Below are 17,840 nucleotides of genomic sequence, written 5' to 3' on the forward strand. Positions count from 1 at the left end.
TTGAATGCTTTTGTTCGGCGCCCGTCTTGGGGTCTTGTCCAATGTCTCGCCAACACTCGCAAAGGAGCTTGTCCTCGGCAGCCATGTATGCCTTCGTGCGCTTGCTCATGCGCTTCGGCTTAGGTCCGGCGGCTTGGTTGGCGAGCTCGTCCTCGAACAAAGGCCCCACTTCGGTGTCGCACTCGTCCTCTTCCTCTAGCCGTAATCGTCTGGGAACTCATGGTCGAGTGGGAAGCCGTCCAGGTCGATGCCGACCTGATCACACATGAAGGCCGCCTAGTCGGGATCATAGCCAGCTACCGGCGTGAACGCCCCGCGACCGTCCTGCCTTTGTGTCTCATCAGGATCGTAACCAACGGCCGGCGCACCGCCCTCGAAGATGAGGTTCTTGCTACCTCTTGAGCACTGCGTTGGTTTTCCCTTGAAGAGGAAATGGTGATGCAGCAAAGTAGCGTAAGTATTTCCCTCAGTTTTTGAGAACCAAGGTATCAATCCAGTAGGAAGCCACACGCAAGTCCCTCGTACCTACACAAACAAATAAGAACCTTGCAACCAACGCGATAAAGGGGTTGTCAATCCCTTCACGGCCACTTGCAAAAGTGAGATCTGATAGAGATGATAAGGTAATATTTTTGGTATTTTTATGATAAAGACTAAAAGTAAAGAAAGCAAAATAAACGGCGATATAAATAGCTTGTTGACGGGAGATTAATATGATGGAGAATAGACCCGGGGGCCATAGGTTTCACTAGTGGCTTCTCTCAAGATAGCATAAGTATTACGGTGGATGAACAAATTACTGTCGAGCAATTAATAGAAAAGTGCATAATTATGAGAATATCTAGGCATGATCATGTATATAGGCATCACGTCCGTGACAAGTAGACTGACTCCTGCCTGCATCTACTACTATTACTCCACACATTGACCGCTATCCAGCATGCATCTAGAGTATTAAGTTCATAAGAACAGAGTAACGCATTAGGTAAGATGACATGATGTAGAGGGATAAACTCATGCAATATGATATAAACCCCATCTTTTTATCCTCGATGGCAACAATACAATACGTGTCGTTTCCCCTACTGTCACTGGGATCGAGCACCGCATGATTGAACCCAAAGCCAAGCACTTCTCCCATTGCAAGAAAGATCAATCTAGTAGGCCAAACCAAACTGATAATTCAAAGGGACTTGCAAAGATAACCAATCACACGTAAAAGAATTAAGAGAAGATTCAAATATTGTTCATAGATAATCTTGATCATAAACCCACAATTCATCGGATCTCGACAAACACACCGCAAAAAGAGTTACATCAAATAGATCTCCAAGAAGATCGAGGAGAACTTTGTATTGAGATCCAAAGAGAGAGAAGAAGCCATATAGCTAATAACTATGGACCCGAAGGTCTGTGGTAAACTACTCACACATCATCGGAGAAGCTATGGTGTTGATGTAGAAGCCCTCCGTGATGGGATCTCACAGGTACAGAAGGTTGCGGCGGTGGAATTAGGTTTTCGTGGTGCTCCTCGATGGTTTTGGGGTACGTAGGTATATATAGGAGGAAGAAGTAGGTCGGTAGAGCCACGAGGGGCCCACGAGGGTGGAGGGCGCGCCTAGGGGGGGTAGGCGCGCCCCCTGCCTCGTGGCCTCCTCGTTGATTGCTTGACGTCCACTCCAAGTCCTCTGGATCACGTTTGTTCCAAAAATAACTCTCCCGAAGGTTTCATTCCGTTTGGACTCCGTTTGATATTCCTTTTCTGCGAAACACTGAAATAGGCAAAAAAACAACAATTTGCACTGCGCCTTGGGTTAATAGGTTAGTCCCAAAAGTAATATAAAAGTGTATAAATAAGCTCATTAAACATCCAAAACAGAATATATAATAGCAGATACGTTGGAGACGTATCAGTTCTGCATGTAGTCCTCGTCGACGACGAACAACATTCCCTCAAACAGGTTGCGGGCGTCCGGGAGCACGCCGGCCGGCGTCTGCCGTGCGCGTTTCCTCGCGCCGCCAGATGACGAGCCACCGGGCACCGGGGTGGCGTTGAGGTCGATGGGCGCGGGCGTGGAAGGCGCGACCACGCTCACGTCGGGGGAGCACTCCCCGGAGAGGCGGGAGGCTTGCGGGTACACGTGGAAGCCGGGCATCGGGTTGCAAGACGACGCGCGGGGCGAGTCGGGCAGCACCATCCGAGGAAACACCGATGAGCCGGTGCTGGCCGCGACGACGACGGCGTTGACGAGGCCGTGCTGGCCAGGGTTTAACCCTAGCATGTAGAGCGCCTCCCTCGTTGCCGCTGCGACGCGGGCGTTGGTGACCTCCTGCTGCGCGGCGGCGGCGGCCGGTGCGGCGGCCTCATCCCTCGCATCCGCGGCGTGCCTCCGGTCCTTCCTCTTGGCCGACTCCCTTGCCCGCTGTGCGGGCGTCAGCGGCTTCTTTGGATTGGCTGCGGCGGCTGTCTTGCACGTGCACGAGGCTTGCCTTTCCCGGAGAGGGGGGGGGGGGGGGCGGCGCCGGACGAGGCGAGGCCGGCGGCGGCGTCGAGGTCGATGGCGTCGCCCATGGCGGGTGTGGGGCGGGAGCGCGCGAGCGGGAGGGTTTTTGCAGGAAATGGTGGTGGTTGCCACCGACCGACGGCCCGGGAAAAGGAGTAGGCACGCGCGTGCGTCTCATATCCGCGCCGACACAAATCCGGCTCAAAATTGGGCCGGGAATGGATCGCCATGCGGACGCCAAGCGAACGCGCGTCCGTTTTAGTCGGCGCGTTGGGCCGTTTTTTCTGTTTGCGCGAACCCAAACGGACGCCAGCGGATGAAATAGGTCGTCTCATTGGAGTGCTCTTAGCAAATTAGCAAGAGCGGCTGCGGATGTGTTTTTTTAAGTCGGTGTTGCTTTTGATCCCATGCGTGAGATCTTCGTCGGCTGGCCGAGGAGCCACCGGATATAGGGATGTACGAGCTATCCCGGATGCATTTGATATGACGCCTTTTCCATTAGTATTACTCCCTCTGTTCGGAATTACTTGTCATTAAAATGGATGTACCTAGAATTAAAATACATCTAGATATATTCATTTTAATGATAAGTATTTTCGAACGAAGAAAGTATTAGGTAAAGAAAGATAAAGATGTGCTCTAATACCTTCTCTTCCCAACCCACCCACCCTCAGCTGCACTACTAATCACGTCACAAGATCCCCTTTTCCTCTCTCCCACAACCACCGAACGACGTCGTCCCCCGCGCGCGCTACTTCACGCGGGGCTTGGGCTCGCGTGGCCGCCGGAATTCCGCGGGCGAGGCTCTCCTCTCCCCGCCGCGTCCCCAGGTATGCCTACTCCCCTCCCTCCACTCCCGTCTCGTCCTGCCGAATGCGACCGCTGTTTGTTCCTTGCACGAAGGGGATCTGTTGATGCGTCGGTGCGGCATTCGGGGCATTCGTCGTTGTGAGTGGGTCGCGACTTGGTGGTGGAGCGGAGGGGGCTGCGGAGGGTACGGGAATGGTGGTAATGCTGCTCCCGGCGTTGACCTCGCTGCGTTGGTCAACGCCGCGAGGGTTTTAGGTGGAGTTGGATGGGAGAGAGATAGAGTTCGTCTGCCTTGGTTGTCTGATAGATTGTGCCACACCAGCGTGAATGCGTGTGAGGCTGCGGACGCTCAATGGTCAAACGAGGTTGTGGTGTTTGATCAAGAAAGGGGGTTCAGACTGCGTGCTGAAAGAGACTGACACCCGAATATGGATTAGGCATTTCGCTGGTTATGGCCGAGCGTTGTGGTGGGTGAAGTGAATGTCGCCAATCTACTGACCCGTTTGGAAATTGGTGATTTTTTTGGGCTGTTGTATAAGTTTTTGTTTGACTTATTTGAAAAGAGCCATGCTTCCCTTCCCTATAACCTGTCATATTGATAGTATAGTACCTCATCCAGTACTAGAGTAGTTACGTGGATTACTGGGTGGAGTTGGATTTCTTGCTTTTCAACTTTTGGTGGTAAACTGCACTGTGCTGGCTGTTGAACCACACCAAACATGTTGCTGTCGGTCTGATTTGGTCACATATATATTTACATCTGGTTACTGTGACCTCCACAGCTTGGATCTCCGAAAAACAAAAAAATGTCGCAAAACTACCACGGCAAACTCATATATCTATGTTGAGATCCCCTGCCTGTTCTGAAAGTAGCACATGGAAGAACATGTAGATAATTTTTTTTGGGGGGGGGGGGGGGGGGATTTTCTGGAATCACCTCTCTTCTCTCGCGTGCCATGAGTACCAACACACACACCATTCATAATCTGCTTGTAGAACAATCTGCTATTTGTTCTCCAGAGGTTACATGGCTTACTTCAAGGTACCTCATGGAGCCTCTCTTTGATGAAGAATTGATCTGTTTCCACATGCTTCATTCGGTCATGCTGAACTGGATGTTTGCAATATTAATGGCTGACTTATTATCGAACCAGAGATTTAGCGGCCCTCTCTTTAATAAACTCGAATCGGATAGGAGGCCTTTCATCCATAGCATCCCACTCAAACACTTACATGTTACTCTATACTTTTGCTTTTGCGGTTGATCGGGGGACCACCTGCTGCTTCTTGCTCATCCAAGATACCAAGTTTCCTCCAACAAAGACACAAAAGCGAGATGTTGACCTTCTATCCACCAAGCAAGTAGCCCAATCAGCTTAGCAATAGCCCTCTACATTCAAGTGCCCATTGGCATTGAACCATAGATCTCTTTGAGGACTCTATTTTAGATAGCACAAAATTTGGTGTGTTGCCTCTAAGTGCCTGCTTCTTGGATCATGCATGTAGCGGCTGACCACACTCACTGCGTGGATAGGTGTCATGTGACATATATAGATGAGAGACCTACAAGCTGGTCGTGGCTCTCTCTATCAATTGAATTCCCTAATATCCCTAAAAAAATGGATTTCTTGATTGCGCACACAGCTGATGATTTTGCTCCATCGGAGTTCGAAGAAGAGGTGGTCGACAATGACTTTGCTGTGAATCGCGGTCGCCGCAAGTTACCCGCTGTCGAAATGGCGTGGATCTGAATCTTTGGAATTGGATCCGGGCGTGGCAGGCGAAAGGTGCCGCGGCGGCACAAGCGAGCACGGTGTACAGAAGCTCGAGCGTGTAGCGAGGCAAGATGTGAGAAGCAACACTACGCAAGGAGTGTAAGGAAGGTCAAGGAAGGATTTGGAAGGTGACAGGGTAAAAACACACTTATACCCCACCTTCCTATCTTAGGGGTATGAGCCCAGGCGGTGCAACCCCATCATGTGCCATGCATTGGCTCCCCCACTATCGCCAAGGAGGTGGCATGACGCCCCACGTCACGCGTAACCCCTCGAGTTCCATGCTCAGGGCAGAAACGACACATTGATTACCACTCCTCCACCACTTAGTTTTTCGCGCCAAATCAACTGAAGGGGTGGAGATCATGTGAATCTCTTGGCCCCAAGCAATCGTTTGACTGAAGACCAAAGGAGCGACGGCTGTTCGCTCAACTACTTAGTGGGCTCCATGCTCGTCGTGATGTGCCTCGGCCGGTCCAACCATAGTACGCCTTCACCAGGCTTTCGGCCGAGAACCGAGTTAATCGAGACTCTTATACTGCCAACAATGGGCTGCCTTTATGGTCCAAACCACTCACGGGAGTGAAGGGCTACTGTGGTGCACCTTCAATATGTCACTAGACGGATGCCAAACCACCCAGGCACCAAAGTACCATGGCCTTGGTTCCATCCTGAAAGGAGCATGACGATATTCCCCAGAGGGACACTAGCTGCCCTCGATTTACTCAGGAACCAAGTATCGTTCGCTGCCTCAAACTTGATTCATGGTATGTCCTTAGCCGGGTCACGAGCCAGTTTCCATCTGCTGGAGATAATTGGGTACCATCGAAACTTACCCGTTATTAGCTCATCTGTCACTACCAACCTCTCGTGGTGAATACTGCTCGACTCCTTGTCCTTTTTCTTCCATGAGTTTAATGAGTCCCTCGCAATCTACCTGCAAGCTCCAATACGTCGCACTCGGACTCGGACGGGAACCGCAAGGACAAACATTAATTTGCTCGTGAAGGACTTGAGAGCTACTGACGAGGATACGACACTCGGATATGGCCAGCAAGGCCGGAAGCCAGCCCAACAACCTTGACATGGGCCGACATGGTGACTCGGGCCCATCTTCTAGACGGGACGCCTCCATCAACTTGGGGGCAAGGCAACCATCCAGCACACCCAGTGAGCCATGGACGAGTGCGGCCTCGACATGGGCTGGCATGGTGACTCGGCCCTACCTTCGAGACGGGACGCCGACATCAACCTGAGGGACAAGGCAACCATCCACCACACCCAGTGAGCCATGGACGAGTGCGACCCAACAACACATACTGACTTGTAAATCGCCCCCAACCATGTAACCCTAACCGAGCAAGGTACATAAGGTAGTTAGGGGCCTCTCGATTGGGAGGATTCCAACTGGGACATTCCTTACACCATCGAGGTCTAGGGTTCCTCACCTAACCCTCCATCTCCCACCTTCGTCGCCTCCGGTGGCTCACCTTGTAGCCAAGAGCTCTTACCGAGATCCCTTTGATCTCCGGCAGTGTCGAAATCGGGGCTCCGGGGACCCAAGAGGTTTGAACTCTGGGGTGTACTCGTTCCTACCGCCCTACTCCTTCCTGCTTCTAACCACGGCGATGCTGCGTTGAGAGCAAGCTAGCGGGGGCAGGCCGGAGACACAACAGTTACCCAGGTTCGGGCCACCTTGCGGTGTAAAACCCTACTCCTGCTTGGTTTGTGGGTTGCTATGGTGGAGGAGACAAGAGTACAAGGGCTGGAGAGCCAGAATGGTCGATCTTCTCTACAATGGCACCTTGCCTTCCTTTATACATGCCTTGGTCCTCTTCCCCGAAAACATTGGCGGGAAGGGTTGCCACACAACGGCAATTTGAAGGGGGACATGGGCGTAGTCTATCCTGACAAAAGGGCGGTCTTCCTCTGCAAAGCCACCACCCGTGAGGCCGTGACGCGCTGGTGGGCTCGGTGATGACCTTCGTCCTGGCGCGTCCGTCGTCTTGGTCTTCTTGCACCGATCAGGCAACCTTTGGGGTTTGCTTTGGGAATTGGCGGGCTGGCCTTGCTCCCTTAGCACCAAAGTGGAAATCCTCTTCATCCGCGCCTGCTGGCACGGCTTCTGGCGTCGCTCGTCATTGTGCACGTCACCCACGTGAAGGCACGCGGCCGCGCAACAGGCTGAGCAGCTCTTGACCTGCTTGCCCCTGCGAGGGAGCCTCGGGAGACCGCCTCATGAGGGGGCCTTGCGAGGGGTCTTGCTCGTAGTGCTTGCTGGTGGGCCAGGGGTTGAACCCTTGTCGTGCGCCGCGCCTGGGTACCCCCGGGCCCGCGGCGTGCACGTCTCCGCCCTCTGGGAGGGGGGGGGGGGCGAAGCGGTGTGGGCCCTAACCGCCTGCGTGCCAGGTGCGACACGTGGCATTCAATGGTGCGGGGGACGCCCACACTCCTCCCACGACGCCTCGGCAACCGCCTAGGCTGACATAAAGCTTGCCTGCGCGCGACGTGGAGCCATCATTGCCTTCCTTGTTCTCGTCCGCCTTTTGAAGGCGAGGGGGCGCGAACTGCCCCTCCGTCGAACGCTATATAAAGGCAAGGGGGAAGGACCCCTGGCTCATTTCTCCTTCCAGCTCCTCCCTCTTGTCCCATGGTCCGAGCCAATCTCGCTCCCGCAGCTGCTGCAGTGCCCAAGGTGTCGCAGACGCTCTCCTGTGGCCGCCTACGTTGGCCCCAGCGAGCGCGGGGGGCGAGGTGGTCGAGGCGGCGCGGCCGCCCTGCCTCCCCAGTCCCCAGGTACGGAGCCATTCTGCCGACGCGGCCCGCGAGTTCATCGTGGGCATGCACCCCGCCAACCCTGCACCTGGCTCCGGCTCCCAGACTCCTTCACGGAGGAAATGGCGGACCGCACGCCGCTGGGCCTGTGGGTGCAGCCGGGCGGCTGCTGCAACGGCCCCTCCTGGGTGGCGACGGAGTTCACCCCCATGGGCTTCATGTTCTTGAAGCAGGGGTGGAAGTCATTCGCCCTCGCACGCGGCCTGAAAAAGGGGCACGTCCTCCGCGTCAAGTACGACCGGGCCGCCACGCTTTTCATGATCTTCGTGGTCACCGGCTCCCGCTTGAAGTGCTGCATGGAGAGCGAGGGTAGCGACTACTCCGGTGTAGGCGACGGCGACAACGACGCGTCCTCTTTCGTCGGGAGCGGGAGCAGCGACGGCTCCCGCCGTGTCAAGAGCGAGCATGAAGACTTCGATTAGGCGCGGACGGCGTCCGAGCCGGAGCCTCGAGGATGGTCGCGCCTCGTCTCAGGCTTCCCTCTTTATTTTGCCCTGTTTCCTGCACTTAGACCGACGTAGGCCCCACGGGGGGTGTGTAAGAAGAATGGCTCTCTCACTTTAGGTTTAATGCTTTTGCGATTCGAATCCTGTGTTTCCCCCTAAAAATTCCTCACAAGGCTCACTCCTTTTTTTCTTGCTCGCCCAAATGCTCTACATTGTCAGTACCCAGCCCTCGGGCGGGCCTCACCGTCGCTGGTATGTCAGGTCGCGATGCCTGGAACAAGGGCAGGAGGTGAGGGGCGCCGGGAGCTAGTGAGGGCTCCAGAGACGCGACGCTTTGGGAACCCCCCTTTTAATGTGCAAGCGGCTCGCGCGAAAAAGAGGCGACAGGCTCTGCCAAGGTCGCGAGAAGAGGGAATTCTAGGGATGATAGCTGCACCTCATGAGGTGGTTAGACTTAGCTTTTGCGAAGGGCAGTGCCGATAGAGCCACGACCCGTGAACGCGGCCGCTCGAGGTGCACTCCTCGAGGCTTGTCTCCTTGGGGCTTCGCGAGCCGTCGCTTTTTGGTGCACGGGGCGCCAAGGACCTTGGTGAGGTGGCGTGTGCAGGGGCAGGCCCGCAAGCCAGAGCTCGATCTCTTGGATTTATCTACGATGCAGAGACGGACCCAAGCACATACGCCATGCCAGTAGCCCCTGCTCGTGGGACGGTCAAGAGGGTAGTCGCGAGCGCATGGCGCTCTCAAGGTGGCACGGCACCCGACACATAGTGATGGAAAAACACAAGCTTAGCAAGGCATAATTAAGATTCTTTACACAACCAAAAAGTGATGCTGCTACCGGGACGAACCCTAGCCAGCTTGAGGATGATCCAGCCCGTGGGGCGCCCTCAATTTAAGCAACCAAAAAATCACCTGGCGACATGTCGCTGTAGGAGCGTCGAGCTGCTTGACGAAGTGTGCCATGGGGGTCCGTTGCTCAGAGGCCGGGAGGCTCCCAACGCCCAGGGGGCTCGCGACAGCCAGAAGGCTCGCGAGGTTCTAACGTGAGCCGTGCTAGCCTTTGGAAGGTGGCACCGGCGTTCATCAGGACGAAGGGCATGCGGGTGTAGTTGGTGGCGAGGCCCATGCTCCGGCCGATGCGCAACGACCAGAAGAGGTCCTGAGAGCAAGCCCTGTTGAGGCTCGCGAGGTCGATGCACATGCGTGCCTTGCCGCCCTTCTCGGGGACGATGGCCGGGTTGACAGGCTGCTCGAGGCGGTGCTCCCCACAGATGGCTCGAGCTTCCTGCAGCTTGGAGATTTTTTGGGTGATGAGCTCTTGCTTCTCTAGCGCTTGGCGTCATATTCCTTGCTTGGTGGGGCGTGCGCTGGGGCACCCCGCTAGGTGGTGCTCGATCACCTCCCTCGGCACACTTGACAAGTCTGATGCCTTCCTGACGAAAACACCCGAGCCTGCCTGAAGGGAGGTGTCGAGCGCGCCTTCCTATGTGGGAGGGAAGCAGGAGCCGACGGTGAGGGCAGGGCCTGGGCCACTGCCGTCAGCCGATGCCTTCTCTGCCTCACGGTGGGCTTGAGAGAGCAGCTGCTTCTTCCTTGCGGGAGCGGCCTCGGGAGGCCCGGTGGCATCCTCGCCATCCAAGTGTGCGGCCGCGGCGGCCCTGTAGGCGTGCTCGAGGGAGCAGACCACGTCCTTCTCGTCGCATGCGATGGTGATGACGTCGCTGTAGCTAGACATCTTGAGGACGTTGTAGCCGTGGTGGGTCGCCGCCATGAATTTGGCGAGTGCCGGATACCCCAGGATGGCGTTGTATGACAGACCAATGCACCATGTCGAAGTCGATGAGCTCGGTGTGGTAGTTGTGGCGGGCGGGTGCCGAAGGTCATTGGGAGGCCCACTTGCCCCAGAGGGATGGTTGACCCATTGGTCACCCCGGAGAAGGGACGGGTGGGGGGCCAACTGGTCGTAGGGCACTTGGAGCGTTTTAAGGTCTTGATGGAGATCATGTTGAGGTTGGCGCCTCCGTCGATGAGGGTCTTGGTGACTGTGACGTTGCCGATGGTGGGGGTGCACAACATGGGGAGCGCGCCGGCAGCGGCCATGCACCTGAGGTGGTTCTTGGAGTCGAAGGTGATGGATGGCGTACTGCGACCACTTGAGGGGCCGCGCGGTCTCAGGGCTCGGGAGGGCGGCGTTCACCTCGCGAGAGAACTGCTTGAAGACGTGGTTCGACGTGGGGCCTGAGCTCCGCCGAGGATGTAGACTACCGCGCGAGGCCCCCAGTCCCCTTGTCATGCTGGTTGATGTCGTTCCTTCTGGGCGGTGACGACAGCGGCGGAAGTGCAACATTGGCCTGAGGGTGCGCCTCGCGAGGCTGATCACGCAAGGCGCTCTCACGCGGCTGGCCGCGCCAGGCCTGGCGTTGGTTGCCGTTGCGGCTGTCCCATCAGCCGCCGCTACGGCCTCCCCCACGGCCGGGGCCGCGATCATTGCGATCCCCACCGCGGCCCAAGCGCTCGTCGCGGAGTGACTTGAGCTGGCAGTCTTCAGTGTTGTGGGTGCGCACGTTGTGGTAGACGTAGAACGGGCGGTTGTCCTTCTGGTCTCACCGCAGTCGCGACCGCGCTTCTGCTCAGGCCCCGCTGCCAACACGGCAGGCCCTTGCGCTTCACCTCCTTGCCCTTGGTCTTGTTGTCGTCGGGCGCGACGTCGGGGTCGTTGTGGATGAAGAGGCGGCCTTCTTCGGCCAGATCGTCGTTGATGGCGAGCTTCTCGCGCATCCTGACGTCCGTGATGTCGGTGGAGAACGCCAGGATGATGGCCTCATCAGAAGCGTGCGGAATCTTCTGGCGCACTTGGCTGAAGCGCTGGATATATTTGCGGAGGGTCTTGCCAGGGCGCTACCGCACACGTCGCAGGTCGTTGACGGTGAGGGGGCGGTCGTGCCTGCCCTTGAAGTTAGCAATGAACTGGTCACAGAGCTTGCTCCATGAAGAGATCGACTCATCGGGCAGGTTCATGAGCCGGGAGCGCGCGCCGTCCTTGAGGGCCATGGGGAATTAGTTTGCCATGACCTTGTCGTCGTCGTTCGCAGCCTCGATGCTCAACGCGTAGAGCTGGAGAAACTCCGTGGGGTCTGGGACGCCGTCGTAATGTGGGGGCAACTCTGGCTTCAACTTAACGGGCCAGACCACCCGACGCAGCTCGCGGGTGAAAGCCCGGCAGCCCACGCTGTTTGAGGGTATGCCGCGCGCGAGGGCTGCGAGTTTCTGGCGCCTGGCCGCTGCGACTTCTTGGACGATCCGGTCTTGGCGCTGACGCTGTTGCTCGAGGAGCACACGCGCATCAGGCGGTGCGCGGTGGACGATTTGGCAACTGGCCTCATCTCGGGCCGGCGGGGGCGCTCCGCAGGTGGCTCGCGTGGACGTGCGTAGCGTCAGGGTTCGGTGAGGTCGCTGTGCAGGGTAGGTGGCGGAGGCGCACCGTGGGCCACGTCCCCAGCGCGAGACGGCGGAGGGCGGAGCGAGTGAGAGTGCCCCGGCGACGTCTCCGGCGGCGTTGACGAGCTCGGTGATGCGGCCAAGCAAGGCGTCGTAGCCCACGTCGCCCGGGCGGTAACGTAGCAGCTCGCGCGCCATGAGCAGCATGGCCTGCGTGTTCGGCGGCCGAGGGAGGAAGAGGCCGTATCGGTGCGGCCGTCCGACTGCACGGAGGGGTGCATGGAGGAGTCTTGCTGCTCGCGGGCAGCGGGGTCGATGGTGGCAGCTGCCGCGGCTCTAGCAGGGCGTCGGCGTCCGTCGTGGCCCACAGGCGCCGTCTGGGCGATGCGCCCTGCCCGGTGCTTAGCGCGCTCGCGACGAGCTTTAGCCATGAAGCTTGGTGAAGGAGGCGAAACGAAGCGGGAGAACGGCGGCGCACCCCTACCTGGCGCGCCAAATGTTGAAATCGGGGCTGCGGGGTCCCAAGAGGTTCGAACTCTCGGGTGCACTCGTTCCTACCGCCCTACTCCTTCCCGCTTCTAACCACGGTGATGCTATGGTGAGAGTGAGCTAGCCGGGGCAGGCCGGAGGCACAACAGTTACCCAGGTTCGGGCCACCTTGCGGTGTAAAACCCTACTCCTGCTTGGCTTGTAGATTGCTATGGTGGAGGAGACAAGAGTACAAGGGCTGGAGAGCCAGAATGGTCGATCTCCTCTACAACGTGATGTAGGGTAGAACCCTAGATGCCCGATCTTTCACGAAATGGAGGGGATCCTACGAAGAACACGAAGAACACCAGGAGAAACAAGAGGGAAAACACGAGGGGAATCACTCAAACCAACAAGATTCGATTACACATGTGCTAGATCTTCGAAACACAAAGAGATACACGATCCAAAGTCAACAAAGGACGATACAAGAGGTAACTAGTTCATCTCCGTGAGGAGGCCTTGAGGGGGTCTTCCCGTGAGGGGTCTTGAACCTGCTTGGGGGATCTTCTCCGAAGAGGTCGTGAACTCCAATGGAGAAGTAACCAAGTGGATGAGGAAAGCTCTATCCCTCAAATGAGCTATCACATTGCTAACCCTAGAAAGAGGTAGGAGGAGGTCTATTTATAGTCTAGTGTTACGAAAGGGTAAGTGGGCTTCGGCCCAACACGCGGTCGGCATACAGGCGTCGGACGTCCGACCTTCATCGGTCGTCCGGAGGCTCACGGGGGATTGGACGTTCGGGAAGGGTCGGACTTCCGATGTTTGGTTCTGTTGGGGCTTTGTCGGTCGTCTGGTTGTGGTCGGTCGTCCGGGCACTTCCATACTTCCAATGTTTTGGTGCTGTGATGGTGGTGCCGGTCGTCCGGAGGGGCTCGGTCGTTCGGACGCTGGGAGGAGTAGGTCGTCCGACCGCTGTAGCGTTAGCTGGCTGGGACTTGTCCGGCTGACTGGAGCTTCAGGCGTCGGCCGTCCGGTCGGGGTCGGTTGTCCGACGGCTGGAGACTTCTAGGCTGCTTTTCTTCTCCCTCCTTGTACTTGGTGTCCTCGCCGTCTTGTCCGTCGGGTGTAGCTGCTTCATGGCCTTCCTCCAAGTACCTGATCACGCATAGGGTCTCCGCTTGAGGTAGTAACCATGTCTCATATGTAGAGAGTGGAAGTTCGGAGAGGAGCGAGTTCACCTTATCTTCGATTGCCTTTGCTCGAGCTCTTGTCATTAGTCCAAGTGGTGTCGTGGGAGACGTAGGTAGGTCCATGGGGATGACCTTGGGATGCTCCGCATCGTCTCCCCCCTTGGGAAAGATCCGACCTCAGATCAAATTCTTCATCACTATGGTAGGGCGAGAGATCTTTGACATTGAAGACGTCGCTCACGTTGTACTTGTCACGTGGGAGGTCGATCTTGTAAGCGTTGTTGTTGTAGCGTGCTAGCACCTTGAAGGGTCCGTCGGCTCGAGGTAGAAGTTTGGACTTGCGTTTGTTGGGGAAGCGGTCCTTGCGAAGGTGTAGCCACACGAGATCTCCAATTTTGAATATCATGGGTTGCTTGTTGAAGTTGAGCTTGGTCGCGAGTCGTCGTACTTGACGCTCGATGGTGTGCCTTGTATCTTCATGCATTTTCTTGAGGTAGTTGACTCGGGCACTCGCATCCATGTTGATGCGCTCTTGTAGTGGTAGAGGAAGAATTTCCAATGGGGACAACGGGTTGAAGCTGTAGACGACCTCGAAGGTGGACTTGCCGGTAGTCGAATGTCTTGCGCGGTTGTAGGCGTACTCGGCGATGGGTAGGCACTCTTCCCACTCCTTGATGTTCTTCTTGGTCAACACGCGTAGTAGAGTGGAGAGCGTTCTGTTCGTCACCTCCGTTTGGCCGTCGATTTGAGGATGGTATGCCGAAAAGAACAAGAGCTTGATTCCTAGCTTGGCGCATAAGGTCTTCCAAAAGTAACTCAAGAACTTGACGTCGCGGTCCGAGACAATCGTCTTTGGCACTCCATGTAGGCGCAAGATTTCCCTACAAAAAAGATTTGCAATGTGTGAAGCATCATCTATCTTGTTGCATGGTATGAAATGTGCCATTTTAGAAAATCGGTCCACAACAACATAGACGGAATCTTTGCCATTTCTAGTTCTAGGCAAACCAAGTACAAAGTCCATACTAATATCTTTCCATGGGTGATATGAAATAGGAAGTAGCATATAAATGCCTTGAGATTGAGCTTTAGACTTAGCTTTGCAACATGCAGAGCATCGGTTGGTGAAGCGTGAGACGTCGCGGTACATCTTGGGACAAAAATAGTTCTTGAAGAGCGTAGCAAATGTTTTGTCGCGTCCAAAGTGTCCCAATAGTCCAAATGTTGTATGATGCTATGGTTCTTGCTTAAAAGCTCTTTGTTTATCTTTCCCTTTTGCTTAAAAGCTTGTTTGGCTCTTTCTCTTTTGAGCTCTTTTGATGGCCACTTATGCAAAACTTCACGAACCAAGATAGCAATTAACATGCGATGACAACCTTGTGACACAAGAGATGATATCAAGATATGTATCAAGATGATATGGTATGTATGCAATGAGAGGTATGATCACTAATGTGCACAAGTAACGTTGCCGGCAATACTCAAAGGCTAGTCTCGATGGGCAAGGTACGCAAAATGGGTTTATGGGGTTATCAATGCAATGGCAAGAATGTACAATGATGGGATACCACGAGACCGAGATGATATAGAGGTTACCGTTCTTGCTTACGGTGATGGTGTCAAAATGGTGGAGTGGTCGATGTCGATGACGAGTCCGTGGCGAAGATGAGCGGCGGTGATGTCGATGTCGAACCGTTCCTAGTTAGCCGAAACACCCTAGGAAACGATGAACCACAACTCAACTTCTCAAAACCAAATGTGTCAAAATTTGTCGGGGTGCGTAATGAGTAAGCAATGGTGGTTTGCAAGTGCGTATGCGGAAGTGGAGGTATGGGGATAGAGTGTGTATGCGGAAGTGGATGCGGATCGGTGAAGGTGACCGAACTAAAAATGTTCAGTTTCGTCAGGGATCGTCGGTCGTCCTATGGTGGTCGGACGACCGGTACTCGTCGGACGTTCGGTGCCTGGGCGATTTCGGGCACGGGATGAACTCGGGTTTTCGAGGTAGAGGTGGCAAAATTGGTCAAATTCGAGCGATTTTTTGGATGGAAATGGTGGAGATGATGGGGGAAAGCTAGATCCACTCGTGGCAAAGCAAATCCATGGATCAAATCCAACAAACTTCATCACACCAACAAATCACAAAAAATTTTGGGGCTATTTTTGGTGGGGAATTTTCGAAATTGGGACAAAATCAACAAAACTAGGATAGAAAACAAGGGGTAGAGGCTCCAAATTCGTGATCAACGTGGCTCATGATACCAAGATGATGTAGGGTAGAACCCTAGATGCCCGAATGGAGGGGATCCTATGAAGAACACGAAGAACACGAGGGAAAACATGAGGGGAATCACTCACACCAACAAGATTCGATTACACATGTGCTAGATCTTCGAAACACAAAGAAATACACGATCCAAAGTCAACAAAGGACGATACAAGAGGTAACTAGTTCATCTCCGTGAGGAGGCCTTGAGGGGGTCTTCCCGTGAGAGGTCTTGAATCCGCTTGGGGAATCTTCTCTGAAGAGGTCGTGAACTCCAATGGAGAAGTAATCAAGTGGATGAGCAAAGCTCTATCTCTCAAATGAGCTATCACATTGCTAACCCTAGAAAGAGGGAGGAGGAGGTCTATTTATAGTCTAGTGTTACGAAAGGGTAAGTGGGCTTCGGGCCCAACACGCGGTCGGTATACAGGCGTCGGACGTCCGACCTTCATCGGTTCGGAGGCTCGCGGGGGATCGGACGTCCGGGAAGGGTTGGACTTCCGATGTTTTGGCTCTGTTGGGGCTTTGTCGGTCGTCCGGTCGTGGTCGGTCGTCCGGGCGCTTCCATACTTCCGATGTTTTGGTGCTGTGATGGTGGTGCCGATCGTCTGGAGGGGCTTGGTCGTCCGGGCGCTGGGAGGAGTCGGTCGTTCGACCGCTGTAGCGTTCGCTGGCTGGGACTTGTTCGGCTGGCTGGAGCTTCAGGCGTCGGTCGTCCGGTCGGGGTCGGTCGTTCGACGGCTGGAGACTTCCAGGCTGCTTTTCTTCTCGCTCCTTGTACTTGGTGTCCTCGCCGTCTTGTTCGTTGGGTGTAGTTGCTCCATGGCCTTCCTCCAAGTACCTGATCACGCATAGGGTCTCCGCTTGAGGTAGTAGCTATGTCTCATATGTAGAGAGTGGATGTTCGGAGAGGAGCGAGTTCACCTTATCTTCGATAGCCTTTTGCTCGAGGTCTTGTCATTGATCCAAGTGATGTAGTGGGAGACGTAGGTAGGTCCATGGGGATGACCTTGGGATGCTCCGCATCACAACGACACCTTGCCTTTATACATGCCTTGGTCCTCTTCCCTGAAAACATTGCCTGGGAGGGTTGCCACACAACGACAATTTGAAGGGCGACAGGGTCGCAGTCTATCCCGACAAAAGGGGGGTCTTCGTCTGCAAAGCCACCGCCCGTGACACGCCGGTGGGCTCGGTGATGACCTCCGTCCTGGCGCGTCCGTCGTCTTGGTCTTCTTGCACCGATCAGGCAACCTTTGGGGATTGCTTTGGGAGCTGGCGGGCCGGCCTTGCTCCCTTAGCACCAAAGGGGAAATCCTCTTCATCCGCGCCTGCTGGCACAGCTTCTGGCACCGCTCGTCGTTGTGCGCGTCACCCCACGTGAAGGCACGCGGCCGCGCGACAGGCTAAGCAGCTCTTGACCTGCTTGCCCCCGCGAGGGGGCGTCGGGAGGCTGCCTCAGGAGACCGCCTCGCGTGGGGGCCTTGCAAGGGGTCTTGCTCGTACCGCTTGCTGGTGGGCCAGTGGTTGAACCCTTGTTGTGCTTCGCTCCCTGGGCCGAAGGCAGATGGGCCTGGGTACCCCAGACACACAGTGCAATACATCTCAGCATCAGGAGTAGGGTTTTACCTCTCTATGGGGGGCCCAAACCTAGGTAGATCGCTGTTTGTTCTGTGTAGCCATCCCTATTTGCCACTCGTACGCCCCTTCGAACAAATTAGCTATCCATCTCAGAACATTGACAATGTCCTTTAACTTGGACCAACTTGTAGGTAGGTTCTTCGAAAGATGTGAGTTGCTAAAAGGGAATGAATTGTACCAAAGTTACCTCTTGCAGGAAACATGATACACTACGTTATCGCAAATAAAAAATTCTACCACGAATGCCCAAGAATATGCCGCGGTTGTAGGTCAAGGGATTAGCAGTAGACGCGTAGTCACCTAGCGGAAGGAGAGCCGTTGAACCGTGTTTCCTCCTTGTGGATCCCTTGAGCGATCATACAAGCGTCGCAACAGCAACACCTCCAAGGAGCCCATAAGTATGGTGTGCCGGCAACTCCGAACAACAGTTAAGGTGGAGGCTTTCTAGGGTAGCGGCCCCTAGC

At 55.4% G+C, this 17,840-nt stretch overlaps 1 protein-coding gene across 3 annotated transcripts in view; it reads left to right on the forward strand.

Moving 5' to 3' along the window:
- The first annotated feature begins 3,161 nt into the window (after nucleotides 1-3,161).
- LOC123144505 (serine/threonine-protein kinase EDR1) overlaps nucleotides 3,162-17,840 on the forward strand; it is a 51,493-nt gene continuing 36,814 nt past the window's right edge. For 2 of the 3 annotated variants that reach the window (XM_044563682.1, XM_044563683.1), the window contains exon 1: nucleotides 3,162-3,334. The gene's annotated coding sequence lies outside the window, so the exon portion shown is untranslated. The remainder of the gene's footprint in view (nucleotides 3,335-17,840) is intronic. The other variant, XM_044563684.1, reaches the window with a different exon arrangement.

The sequence above is a fragment of the Triticum aestivum genome, chromosome 6D (genome assembly GCF_018294505.1).
Source record: "Triticum aestivum cultivar Chinese Spring chromosome 6D, IWGSC CS RefSeq v2.1, whole genome shotgun sequence".
Taxonomy (NCBI): domain Eukaryota; kingdom Viridiplantae; phylum Streptophyta; class Magnoliopsida; order Poales; family Poaceae; genus Triticum; species Triticum aestivum.